Below are 13,519 nucleotides of genomic sequence, written 5' to 3'. Positions count from 1 at the left end.
TTGTATAAAGTTGACCTTGGCACAACACTCCAGAAATATTTAACAGTGTAAATTTCTGGCATTTTGTCTAAGTAGTGTTTACTACCATTACTGTAACAGTGACCTGCTCATAATTTTTGGTGTTCACTCAAATGTTGAAATTAAACAAAATGTTTTTGTTACTTGCCTCTTGTATTGCCTATTTACCATTTATGGTCGTGTTATTTTATGTGCAATTTAATGCAGTATTTTTCAACCTTGGTCTGCAAGGCAGCGTGCCAATAGTCAGACACACCTGGATTAATCAGTTTGTCCAATTATGTAAGACAGGAAATAAAAGAGCTGTGCTTAATTCAGGAAATAGTGAAGTTGTGCACAAAGCTCAGAAAGCACAAGTTTGTTTAAAAATAAAAAATAGCACAGCCCCACCAAAAATATTTTTCACCAGCCGCCACTGTTGAGAAGGTAATAGACCAAGCAGATGCTCTCACAAACGAGGTCGAGCGAGACCAGCTAAGACAACTTTTGCTAAAGTACCAGGATTTTCTTTCACTTGACTCCTTGGACTGTGGTCTGACCACTATCCATGAAGTCCGGATTCCTACCAGGCCAGATGCACCGCCGTCCTTTGTGCGGCAATACAAGATTCCCCTGGCGTCCATGGAACCGGTCCAGGAAATCATTGACAGCCTCTTGGCTAACGGGGTCATTCGACCCTGCAACAGCACCTACTCGGCTCCGTTGTGGCCGGTACTGAAGCCTAATGGTAAGTGGCGACTAACCATTGACTACCGGCAACTCAACAAACAGGTCCCCTTGTCTAGGTGGCCTATGGCACGCCTGGAGCAGGAGCTTCCAAAAGTGAAAGATGCTAAGTACTTTTCCACCCTTGACATTGCGTCTGGATTTTGGACGATTCCCGTCCACGAATCGGACCAACACAAACTTGCTTTCTCCTTTGCCAACCCGGTGTCCTTTTGGTTATTCCAACTCGCCAGCTGAGTTCAACATCTTGAACAAGGCCTGCCCCGATGCTCGAGAGCGTGGGACCCTCATCTATGTCGACGACATTCTTATTCGTCAGCGTACATTGGATGACCACCTGGCCGAGCTGGACCATGTCATGGGTCAGCTCGCGGCGGCGGGTGCTAAGATCTCTCTCGCCAAGGGACAGTGGTGCAGGTCGCAAGTTCAGTACGTTGGCCTCCTTGTGGGACCACAGGGAGTGCAGCCTCAGCTTGGCAGGATTCAGGGTGTTGCCACCATCACACCTCCGACGAACGTCTCCGAACTTCGCAGCTTTTTGGGGGTCTGCAACTACTCGCGTCAGTTCGTGGAACATTACGCTGAGTTGGCACGACCTCTGACTAATCTGTTGAAGAAGGATGTGGCATTCGAGTGGGCCGAGCAGCACCAGCAGGCCATGGATGACCTGAAGGCCGCGATGTGCTCGGCTCCGTGCTTGGCGCTCCCCGACTGTGACAAGGAGTTCCACCTTGAGGTTGGTTTCTCAGCTCACTGTTTGAGTGCTGGTCTCTACCAGATTCATGACTGCGACAGGCGTGTCGTGGCCTATGCTAGTAAGCTCTTGACTGGACCTGAGTTGAAATACTCGGACTGTGAAAAGGCTTTGCTTTCCACCATGTGGGCAGTTAAGTACTTTGCGAACTACATTGGCGGACAGAAAATCATCATTGAGACACAGCACCAGCCGGTGACCTTCCTTAACAGTCAGCGCATCAGAGATGGTGTGGTGACCAATTCACGAATCGCTTCGTGGCTGCTGGCTCTTCAAAGCTTCGACATCGAGGTGCGCTACGCCCAGAACCGACGTAGCCCTCTTGGCATGGGTTTGGCTGCATGCCAACACTGCTCGGACGACGCCATCGCGTCAGTCCCGCCAGCCAGGCCCCCTCAGGCTCTTCTAAACCACAACCACCACTACTACGACCAGTCATACTGTGCGGGTTTACCGACCGTATACGTGGATGGCAGTGCTTTTCGGCACGGTTCTGCGCCTAGTGCGGGCGTGGGTGTCGTCTGGGTAGACGGTGACCACAGGGAGTCCCGGTGTTACTCTCTGGGTGAGAAGACCTCACAGTATGCTGAAGTAGCGGGGATCGTGATAGCGCTACGTAGCGCTAGGGACCGTGGCTTCCGTGAACTGGTGATTTGCACTGACTCGGACTACGCGCGTCTCAGTTTCTTGTGTCATCTACCTATTTGGAAGAGTAATGGGTTCCAGACCGCTAGCCGGAAGCCCGTCAAAAATCAGGCCCTCTTCAGGGCATGTGACGTTCTGGTCACTGCACTTGACATGCACATTTACTGGCGTAAAGTCAAAGGTCACTCTCGCGCACCCGGTCCTGAAAAGGAGTTGAACGATCTCGCAGACTCTTTGGCCAAACAGGGCGCGACCGATGGCCCCCTGTGGGTTTTCGACCCCGGGTGGCTTGAGGGACTTGTGTGGTCTTTCCCTGATGAGCACCAGGTGTGTGTTGTTACTCGAGCTCGGGCTGCTGAAGCGTCCGCCTCGGAACCACCCAAAGGTGCGGTGGCCGTTCAACCTGCCTATTCGGATACCGATCTTGTCAGTCTTCAATCCCAGGACCCTGCTATCAGCAGGATGATCAAGTACATTTCTGATCCTAAAACCCAGCTACCAACTTCCGTCGAGCTTGATTCCGTTCCAGAGCTTCGCTCTCTCTTTCGTGTGCGGTCCACGCTGAGGGTCGTCGAAGGGCTGCTGATGCACGCCGCCAAGCCTCCTTCGCCGCCTGTCCTTGTTACTCCAAAACCGCTGAGGAGGGGCATGATCTCACAGGCTCATGACTCTCCATCCGCCGGTCACAAAGGCGTCAAGGCCACGTTCGGTGCCCTGTGCCAGGTTGCTTATTGGCCGGGGATGCATCGTGACATCTCGGACCACATCGAGCGTTGCTTGGTTTGTTGTCAGTTTCAGCCGTCCAACCCTACGCACAGAGCTCCCCTACAAGAAAAAGGGCCGACCACTCCATGGTCGGACTTGCAATTCGATTGGGTGGGGCCTCTGACCAAATCCACCAGAGGGAGTAAGTACATACTGACTGTCACATGCGCATTCACCAAATGGGTTGAATGTTTGCCAGCACCTGATGACACGGCTAAGACTACAGCGATCCTCTTGCTGAATCACGTTTTTGCCCGCTTCGGTTTGCCCACAAGGGTCGACTCGGACAGGGGTACCCATTTCACCTCTGACGTGATGAAACATCTTTGGGAACTGTTGGGTGTCAGGGCTAAGTTCCACATTAGCCACCGGCCCCAGTCCTCTGGACAGGTCGAAAGGGTGAACCGCACGGTTATCAGCATTAGGGCTGGGGGTAAACGATTATTTTTAAAACGATTATTCTGACGATTATTTTATCGAATAGTCGACTATTCTAATGACTATTTAGAAAATTAATCTAATGATTATTTTTCTATTGCACAATTAACAAAAACCAGAAAATCTCAAATAAATTCCTCAAAAAAATTGATAAATTCTTACTGTAAGAGAATAAACACTACAGGCCTTCCATTTTGTATAACACTGCTTTTATTGTGTTGCGGTTGGTTATGTTCTGGTGACGTGTAGAACTTGGGAGTGCAGGCTGCTGCCTGAGAGGTGGTAGAAGATGGAGTGTCTCCATGCTGCTTTGTTTTGGTCACTTATGTGCGTGAGGCGAGTGGTCTTACGGGTTAAACCAAACTCAGGTGATATTTTACACTAAACCGAAAACCCACAACACTCTAAATGTAATAAAAGGGAGATCTACACCACAAAAAAGATTAACTCTAAACCAAAACGTAACAGCTTATCCCAACGCAAGAAGTTGTTAGCGAAGATGCTAACAGTAGCTTTACCAACGTTAAGTTCAAGTTACCAAGTTTAAATAAACCAAAAACACCCAGCAGCAAACAGACCAGCACGGAGGAGAGACTGCTACCACCAAAACAGCTCTCCTCATGTCTGAAAGAAGCTCCTTAATGAAGGGAGAAGTGCTCCCGGTGATTTTCTACATCTGCGATAGACACGAAGCTGCGCATCTGACCCCGGAAGTTGTTGTCCGTTGCCGGGAGACGAAGGGGCAAAACAGGAAAATAATCTAGTAGTGGACGGACGTTGTTCCGGGTCTTCGGTATTTGGCGGAGATGTTAGTGAAGGCGAAGAAGAGGGCGAACTAGAGGAAAAACGGGCAGATTCCTCCTCTATTTACAAACTCCTGGGGATGCAACAAGTGGGCGCGGTGCGTCGACATCCGGATCTGACGTCGACAAATTTTTAGAATCGAGCCGTCGACTTCGTCGAGGCTTCGCTACAGCCCTAATCAGCATGTTAAAAAAGTACGTGAAGGCTAACCACCGAGATTGGGATGTGAAACTTCCGTTGGTCCTCATGGCCATACGGGCTACCCCACATGAGTCTACAGGTGTCTCCCCGTTTGAAATGATGACGGGCCGACAAATGACCCTACCGCTTCACCTGCTGTATCAACGACCGGTTCGGTCCGACACAGCCCCGGCTTGTACGAGCGGCCAATACTTGCAGGACCTGAGAACTCACCTGCTTGCAGCATTCTCGTTCGCACAGGCATCTCTGGAAAAGTCAGCTGAAGGCAGAAAAACTTATTACGATAAGAAAGCCTCACATTCCGAACTCGATGTAGGTGATCAGGCCTGGTACTACATTTTCGCTCCCAAAACGGGTAACAAGAATGCGACCTCGGGGAAGCTGACTAAGAAACTTTTGCCCAAATGGTCGGGTCCATACCTGATTACAGATAAGATCTCTCCGGTCGTGTATCAGATCAAGATCGCCGACAAAAACAAGGCGCCCGTCTACAAATGGGTACACAGGGACCATATCAAACTGCACAAGGGTCCCACAGATTTGGCCGATACCAACAACAACAATCCACCGACTTCAAAAGGGGGGTGATAAATACGTCCCGTTGGTTCCACAGATTTCTATCTCTGATTACACAAATTTGTTTGTTTGTGTGAGTGTACATGGTTGTCTTCCGTGTTATACGTCATGTGCAGACTTAAGGTGTGTTGAGACGGACGTGCTGTGGGCTCCTGGAGTCAGGTAAACGGCCAGGTAACAGTGAGTGGGTTAGGCCACATAGTACTGTTGTCCAAAAATTTTGTTTTTTTTTTAATCTTGACTAATCACAATTCCTTAGGGGTACATTAACATGAACATGATTACTAACCACTGATTTACATTTTAGTACTGATTTACATTTCTGTTTTTTTATAGTACCTTTGACCAGTTGATTTTAACAGTGAATATTATGTTGTGATTATCAATTCTTTGATTTATCCTACGGGGCTGTAGCCAATTTTTGCCCCTGTCCTGACAGCGTGTCTTTACAGTGTGGATTCACTGATACCAGTTAGGGTTTCTTTCATTTTTCTGCTTCTCGCATAATCCCTTTTTGCATCTTACACAGACAGGGCTGCATCCATTTCTTCACTTCATGGGTAATTACACATAAAACTAACACATAGTACAAAAGGCACTCATAGAGTTAGGTTTTTATTATTTTTATTTCTTTGATGACATGAAATGCACTTTTGTCGTGTCTACATTGAAGTGCCTACACTGTGCTCTCTCTCCTCTGCTGAGCTTGTGAGGATCCTGCTTCCTGGGGGTGGATCCGTGACTCGTCATCTGCATCGACTACTCCTGAGGGTGCTCCGGCTCGTTGGCCTTGGACGACTGTGGTTCCGGCATGGCTGCTGGGACACCTCATTCGTTGGGATTACTGTCAACTGCTCTTCCCTTTTTGTGGATTACGATAAGTACTCTTTCAAGGTTCAATTTTTATTTGGAATATTACCCTGCCTACGGATATAACAATCGATTTTTAATTGGAATACTACCCTGTTCGTGGATACGTTCAAGATTTGCTCCTGCTTTGCTTTATTGCCCGTGAGGATATAAAGTTGCTGTTGCTTTGTTTGTGGCTTCCATGGGGAATAATTAATAACCTGCTGACTTGTGTTCTTCCTGAGGAGTATGCAAGACTGTTCTCCGGCGTGGGGTTCGTACCTCACCACAGATGGCTGTTCCCTTGGGATCGCATCCGGTTCTGTTGTCAAGATTCTTCATAACTTGGGTTTGTTCAACGACCAAATGGTCTCTTGAAGGACCACATTGACCTTGAAAAGGGGGGATATGTAAGGTTATGAAGTTCATCATTTTCAGCTCCACACAGCTGCCCCCTTTGCACAGTAACACCCGTGTTGAAAACGCCAAGGTCGGGTGTTCCTCAGATTGTTTACATTCCAGGAGAAGAGTCCGAAGGAGAAGAAGAACGCTTTCAATAATCAAAGTACTTAATTTGTGATTAAAGCTATTCGAAACAGATGTTGATCAATAATAACCAAGTGAATGATCTGTGAAATAAATATGTCATGAATTATGTTTAATGAAAACAGGACTATTGCACAGACACACTGATCCTCATCTCCATAGAAACGCATGACACATTGTTCCAACCAATCAGAGCCTTCGGCTGCCGCAAGAGAATCTGGTGTTGACTTAAAGTGTCCAATCCCGTTTACTGAAACTTAAAACAATTCAGAGATATAAAACAAGGCAACGCCATTTTAAGCTCAGTTCCATTTTGACTTCAGTTCTATTCACCGTCATCCTAAAGAAAAGTACAGCCTGGCCAGATGTGTTTTCTTCTTTAAACTAAGAACTGTGAAGTTGGAGATTTTCGTCGATTAACAACCAGACGACATCCTTTCAAAATAAGAGCACCTGCTGATGCTGCCGATTGGTACCGGGGTCGACCCTTCAGACGGGCTTTGAAGTGCTGCGACCGCTGCTCCGACAGCTCCAGTACACATCCGAGGTTCTTGGACCTGGCATTTCCTGATCTACCTGGGAGGCCCCTCACTGGGTACGTACACGGCAAAATAGCAGCTCATGTCATCACTTTATAAGCCTCGTGATATCTAGTCATAACAAAGACTACCAGATTCAATGACGTCAGCCTAAGGAGTCTGAACCAACCACACACACACACACACACACACACCAACACAACATCCAAATCCATTTTCATCCATCACAGAGTTAGTCCTGGTAGATTGTGAAGAATTTATAATTAAGAAATTAAAGATTCTTAAACGATCCCAACTCTCTCTCTTTTCTTGTCTCAAAGTCAATACAGAGTGTTTAATTAAACTTCCTGATGATAAAAACAGCCCATCTTCTGATTATAACAAGTGATCTACTTACAGTGTATTAAAATACAACTCTAGATAGTTACATCACTTCAATTCCGTCACACCATCCTTGAATTAAAGCTCGTAGCTGGTCACTCATCAGTGTTTTAACCCATATCTAGCCCATGACTCTGCCGTTTTTCAAACTTACATTCTCATTTTCTATGCAGATCTATGGGAATTCTTTCCTTGAAGCTCCTGATTCCACAGCCATATTGGCATTCGGCTTACCCACTACCTTCTGCTCACCCGCTTGCAACTCATGCTGTCATTCTCCCAGACTTCTGGTTGTTTCTCCACCATTCTGCTGTCTCCCGTCTGCGCTACAACTTCAGACCGTAAGTACCTAAACTTTTCCTTTTGCAAGTCTCTCTTTAGTCATTACTAACACTCAATTTTACCTCAGGGCCTTCTGATCTTTAAACACTAAAACCTGTGGCTCCATCTCTGTGGCGTTTCTCAGTCTCTGTAAGCTACCTGCACAGTCTAAGAAAAACCTGACCTGTTGCCTCTTACTAACCTCTGCTCTTCCTCGCAGAAGCTTCTGGTTCCTGATCTCCAGCTGTTACCTCTTCAGTCATCTGTCAAACATTTTAATAAACTGTTTTTAGCTCATTTGTTTATGTTTATTCATTTTTGCAGACGCTTTTATCCAAAGCGACGTACAATTTTTTTTTTATTTTTTTTTTTATAACCTATAGAGCATGTTGTGATCTGTGGGGGAAACCGGAGCACCCGCAGGAAACCCACGCATGCATGGGGAGAACACGCAACTCCACGCAGAAAGGCGAGTTTTGAACCTGCGACCTTCGTGCTGCGAGGCAACAGTGCTAACCACTGCGCCACCATGCAGCCCACCTGCAGTCTTCTGAGTTTCTCTGCATGAAGGTCAGGTTGTTGCAAATATCATGACATCAGCAATTATTTTGCACCACTCTGTTAAACAGCTGATATTAATTTCAAGTGTATCTTTAAAAATACATTGAATGTCAAAGTGAATGAAAGGCATCCATTCAGCTTTCAGTGTCTAATGCAGGATTTTATGGACAGGCACCAAAACAGGAAATTTATAAATTGAGATTTATTTATTAAATCAGGTAAACCATAATAAAATACTAATGTTTAAAGTCCGGAGGAGGGAGGAAGGCTTTATAGCAGGGGTATTCAATTCTAGTCCTGGATGGCTGGTATCCAGCACGTTTTAGTTGTTTCCCTGCTCCAACACACTTGAATCAGTGGTTGAATTACCTGTGCAGCAGCTCTGCAGAATCCTGTTAATTATCTGCGGACTGAAATCAGGTGTGTTGAAACAGTTAAAACTAAAACGTGCTGGAAACCGGCCCTCCAGGCCCAGAAGTAAATACCCCTGTTTTATAGGCACAGAGAACTCCCATCATGATCCTGGAGACGGCACAAGGAGATGACGACATGAGTGTGCCCTCCCAGATCACACCAGCACCACCTGACCACACGGAGGCATGTGTCTGTAAGAAAGAAAAACTGGTGATGTATGAGGTCTAAACAAAAACTACGAACGAAATGAATTTTACAGTTGTTTAACCTGCTGAGCACTTTCTCCCCAAAGAGCTGCACAAAGGTGCAACTGGCTCAGAACCAGGGTGCTCCGTAATGCAGGTGGTCACCTCCTCCTGCTGACACCCACATGATTACCTACAACAAAGGGAAAACTGATATCAATAAGGAAATAATTAAATCAGAGCTAAAAGTTTAATTTTAATGTGACGCTTGAGATCGCGTGAAATAAATGTGGACATTATTATTTTCTATTGTGGGGTCAGTATCTTGGGCAGTGGCGGTTCTACATGGAATTACTCCCCGGGCGAGGCCCCCTTTGAATTAAAAAGGCTAAAACCACCAGGTGCCCGATTCAGGAAAAAAAAAAGAAGAGGAGAAAGATAAAGGTATGTACGCTCTCATGATGCATGTTTTCAATTTTTTGAACCAGGTAACTGGGATTTTAACAGTTAAATTCGGTCAACTAATTGCTAACAGAGCTAATAGCGCTGAAATATTGAAACGAATATTCAAATGGTTCAAAAAAATTCCTTCGTTTTTTACTGATTCAAACTAGGATTTGTTAAATGCTCACTGCAGCCTGTGGCCTGCCTGAACAACAACAAACATATGTTGATCATATTCACATAATAATAAATAAAACAACTCTACAAGCAGAAGAAAACTCCCCAGTCACCACTAACTATCCTGTTTATTTATTGCAGATGGCTGCACTGATTATTTTTACATGATTTGTTCTGTAAAAGTTGGCATTTTTGGTAGTTACAGTTTTTTATGACAGTTTAAATTACAATTTCAGAGGCAATTCTAAAATATTATGGATCATGATAAAGATCTATTGGAGATCTACCCCAACTTTTGGACTGCTCTGCCAGTCACTGTGGCTCAAGCTGAGAGGAGCTTTTCAAAACTTGATCAAGTCATACCTGAGGTCACCTATGTTTCAGGGGCGGCTCACTAACCTGGCTCTGATTAGTATCAATCACTCAGTAGGGGAGCAGATTTCATATGATGACATTATTGATGACTTTGCATCAAGGTTAGGTTTTAATTTTAGTTTGTGTTTTCTGTTCTAAGTGCAATACTGTAGTGATTATCTTTAGTTTGTTATGTGTGAAACATTTTTGCTATTTAGAATATTTATTATCTATTATGTTCATATATTCTTAATATTTGGTTATAGTTGTTTTTGTATATTTGATTCTATATATTTTGATACAGTGTATAATGTATATTGCTTTACATTCTGACAACTTCATAGTAATTTATGTAAATATGTGCAGCTTAGAAAAATGAATGTTCAATAGTCGTAATAATAAAACATGCCTGTTTGTAGAAAACATGCGTGTGTTCGTGCAGGTGGGGTGGTGGTGGTGGTGTGTGTGTGTGTGTGTGTGGGGGGGGGGGGGGGGGGGGCTCAAAGGAGGGCCTCGACCGGGGAGTAATTCCATGTAGAACCGCCACTGAAGCTGTTTATAGTAATCAGCCATAATATTCACAAGCTTTTTACTCTCGTAATAACTTTGACCCTTTTCATCTTTAAGGCATAAGATAGCTTGGGGCCCCCTTTTACCAGCAGCTATACGAGCTAACAATTGCCATGTTTTATCGCCCAATTCATACAATCTATGCCTAGCATAAAATATACTTGCTTCTGTTTTTTGCGTCAACAGCTGATTTAGTGCTGAGCGCGTAGCTTCAGTTTTCTTGAGTAAAGTAGTAGAGAAATGGGTTTTCAGTAGGTTGTCAAGGTAGGCCAGTTCCTTCTCAAGGTCAAGTTGCCATGCCAAACAGTGACAGCGCCAGGGGGGCGCTATAGCTACCCCTGGATTAGTCATTGCACCCCCATAGCACCCCCAAGTAATTATTAGATTTTTTTTTACAATGTAATTTTAATTTAACGTGTGGATGTGATAACATTTAACATACAAAACAAAAATAATCAGTAAATTACCATATAGATAGTAAAAACTTAAACCAAAACAGGAAATTGACCTCATTTTCCACGAAAGGTAGTGAAAGGTAGAGCTAGTGGTAAAAAGGATCGGTTTTTGTTGCTGTAATGATTTAAATTACGTTATTTAATAAGACATAAGGCGTAGGATTCCATAGGAAATATGACATCAACCTTATGGATCTGTCGGGTTATTTTAACCGGAATATTGGAACTTTTTATTGCAGAGATTAAACAACAACTTTGTATTTACTCAGAGACAACAGAAGAGAGAGTCAAGTTTAAAAAGTTTAAAGATTTATTAAACAAATAAAACTAGACTAACTTAAACACTAAATGTATGGTGTAACTAAGGTGAATGAGACGGAGAATGGTGTGATGTGGAATGTTGCTCAGAACCAGCAAATCCGAAGAAACGATTAGTTCTGATGGGAACTGAAGGTCATGTCTTCGCGTTAAGCTTTCGTTAGGAGATTCATAAACACATTCGATGCCATTTACCGGTCTACATACCCTAGGCGGAAGTCCCCGTCTAGATCAGGAGGTGTAAAGGTCCAGCTTGACCTTGTGGAGCTGGAGCCTGTAGAAGCAGCCGCGGCAGCCGACCACCAGTCTTGAGATACTCCCGGGCCGCGACAATTTTGTTGGCATCTAGTGAGACCCAAACCTGGGTCGTGATGGTTCAGCTTTTATTCTGAAAGGAACCGTTGCAGCAGTTGGAACTGCAACATATTTTATCCAGCTTGTTGTTGGTTCTTTTGGCTGAAGAGGAAAGTTACGGATTGGCCACTCCGACACTTCTCTAGAACGCTTTGAACTGGAGTTAAAGATGACGTGGGCATAGTTTTGTACTTCGGATGTTTTGGTTTATGGTCGAATGAAAAGGTGACAGATTTACCAAACACCACCAAAACCACGCCTCCGTCAGATCTGGCAGATTCTGATTGGATCAGTAAAGTAATGTGTTGTCTCTTGACGCTACGTGAGATCAGTCCTAGTGGAAACATTTAAAGTCATATTACTTATTATATTCTATAGGATTATAATAAAGTAATTCATATTTTGATTTCACAGATTGGTCACATCTTATTTATTGACTAACACTTTGTTTGATTAGCTTTATTAAAATAGAGTTATTTGATTTTTTAAAAGGAGAGAGTCCTTTCTTCATTCTTCTGTTGAGCTGGAAAGAAGTTTCAACGGTCTCACATAATCCCTTTGGAAGCACACAAGTCAGCAGATTATTAAGGCATCCATGTGGAGGTAATAATTTGAAGCAGGAGCAAAATTTTATATATCCACGGGTAGGGAATACTTCCAAAATAGTATATTGATCTTTGTAATAGCACTTATCGTGATTCGGTGCGGGAAAGAGCAGCAGGCAGGTCAGGTCCCAGCGAGCGAAGTATCCCAGCAGCCATGCCGGAACAAACGGACGTGCAGGTCCTATGAGCCAGAACACCCATCAGGAGGAGTGGAATCCGATGACGAGTCATAGGTCCACCCCCAGGGAAGCGAGGATCATCAGCGAAACTCAGGAGAGGAGAGACAGAGCACAGCACAGGGCACCTCAATGTAGACACAACAAAATGGCGTCTAATGCAAATTAACAAACAAAAAGAAACCTAGCACTGTGAGCACCTGCGTGTACTATGTGTAGGCAGTTATGTGAATTAGCATTTAAGCGAAGAAATGGGTGCAATACAATACGTGTAATGCAAAAAGTGGTGCAAAAAGAATAAAATTAACAAAACCCTATACTGCATATGGGAGAAATCACTGCACTAAGTGAAAATGTCTTCAAAATGTAAGGGCAAAATTGGTTGTAGCCCATAATGGTAAATTAACAAAGTTAATCATAAAGATTTCAAACTTAATCACTGTTGTAAAGTTCTATAAAAAGATAGATATGAGTGTCAAAGAGCACTAAAATGTAAATCAGTGAAGTTAGTAATCAACCTACATGTGAATGTACCCATAAGGAATTACGATTAGTGAAAAAAAAAGTAAAAATTGGATAACAGTAATATGTGGACTAAACCCATCTACTGTTAACTACCTGATTACCTGACTTCAGGAACCCACCGCATGTTCATCTCAAATCACCCAAGTCTGCACGTCATGTATAAACAGGAAAGACAACCATGCACACACACAAACATAGACAAGCTTGTGTAACTCGAGATAGAGAGCTATGGAACCGACAAGGCACGAAATCACCCCCCCTGTCGAAGTCGGTAAGTTGTTGGTGGCAGCATTGACCAAATTAGTGGAACGCTTGTGTGGTTTGATTTGGTCCCTGTGGACCCATTTGTTGACGGGCTCCTTGTTTGTTTGGGTAATCTTGATCTGATAGACGACTGGAGAGAGCTTATCAGTTATCAGGTGTGGGCCTGACCACTTCGGCAAAAGTTTCTTAGCCAGCTTCCCAGAGGTGTTCTTGGTGTTACCACTTTTAGGAGCGAAAATGTAGAACCAGGCCTCGTCACCTATGTTGAGTTCAGAAAGTGAGGCCTTCTGATCATAATAAGCCTTCCTGCCCTCAGCTGATTTCTCCAGATTTATCTGTGCAAACAAGAACGCTGCAGGCAGATGTTTCTTCAGGTCCAGCAAATATTGTTCAATCGTGTAAGCCGGGTCCGCCTCGGACTGAACAGGCTGGTACAGCAGGTGAAGTGGCAGGGTCATTTGTCTACCCGTCATCATTTCAAACGGGGAGACACCAGTAGACTCATGAGGGGTGGCCCGTACGGCCATGAGGACCAACGGAAGCTTCACATCCCG

Source organism: Nothobranchius furzeri, chromosome 7, assembly GCF_043380555.1.
Source record: "Nothobranchius furzeri strain GRZ-AD chromosome 7, NfurGRZ-RIMD1, whole genome shotgun sequence".
Classification (NCBI taxonomy): domain Eukaryota; kingdom Metazoa; phylum Chordata; class Actinopteri; order Cyprinodontiformes; family Nothobranchiidae; genus Nothobranchius; species Nothobranchius furzeri.
This window is presented reverse-complemented; position numbering follows the sequence as displayed.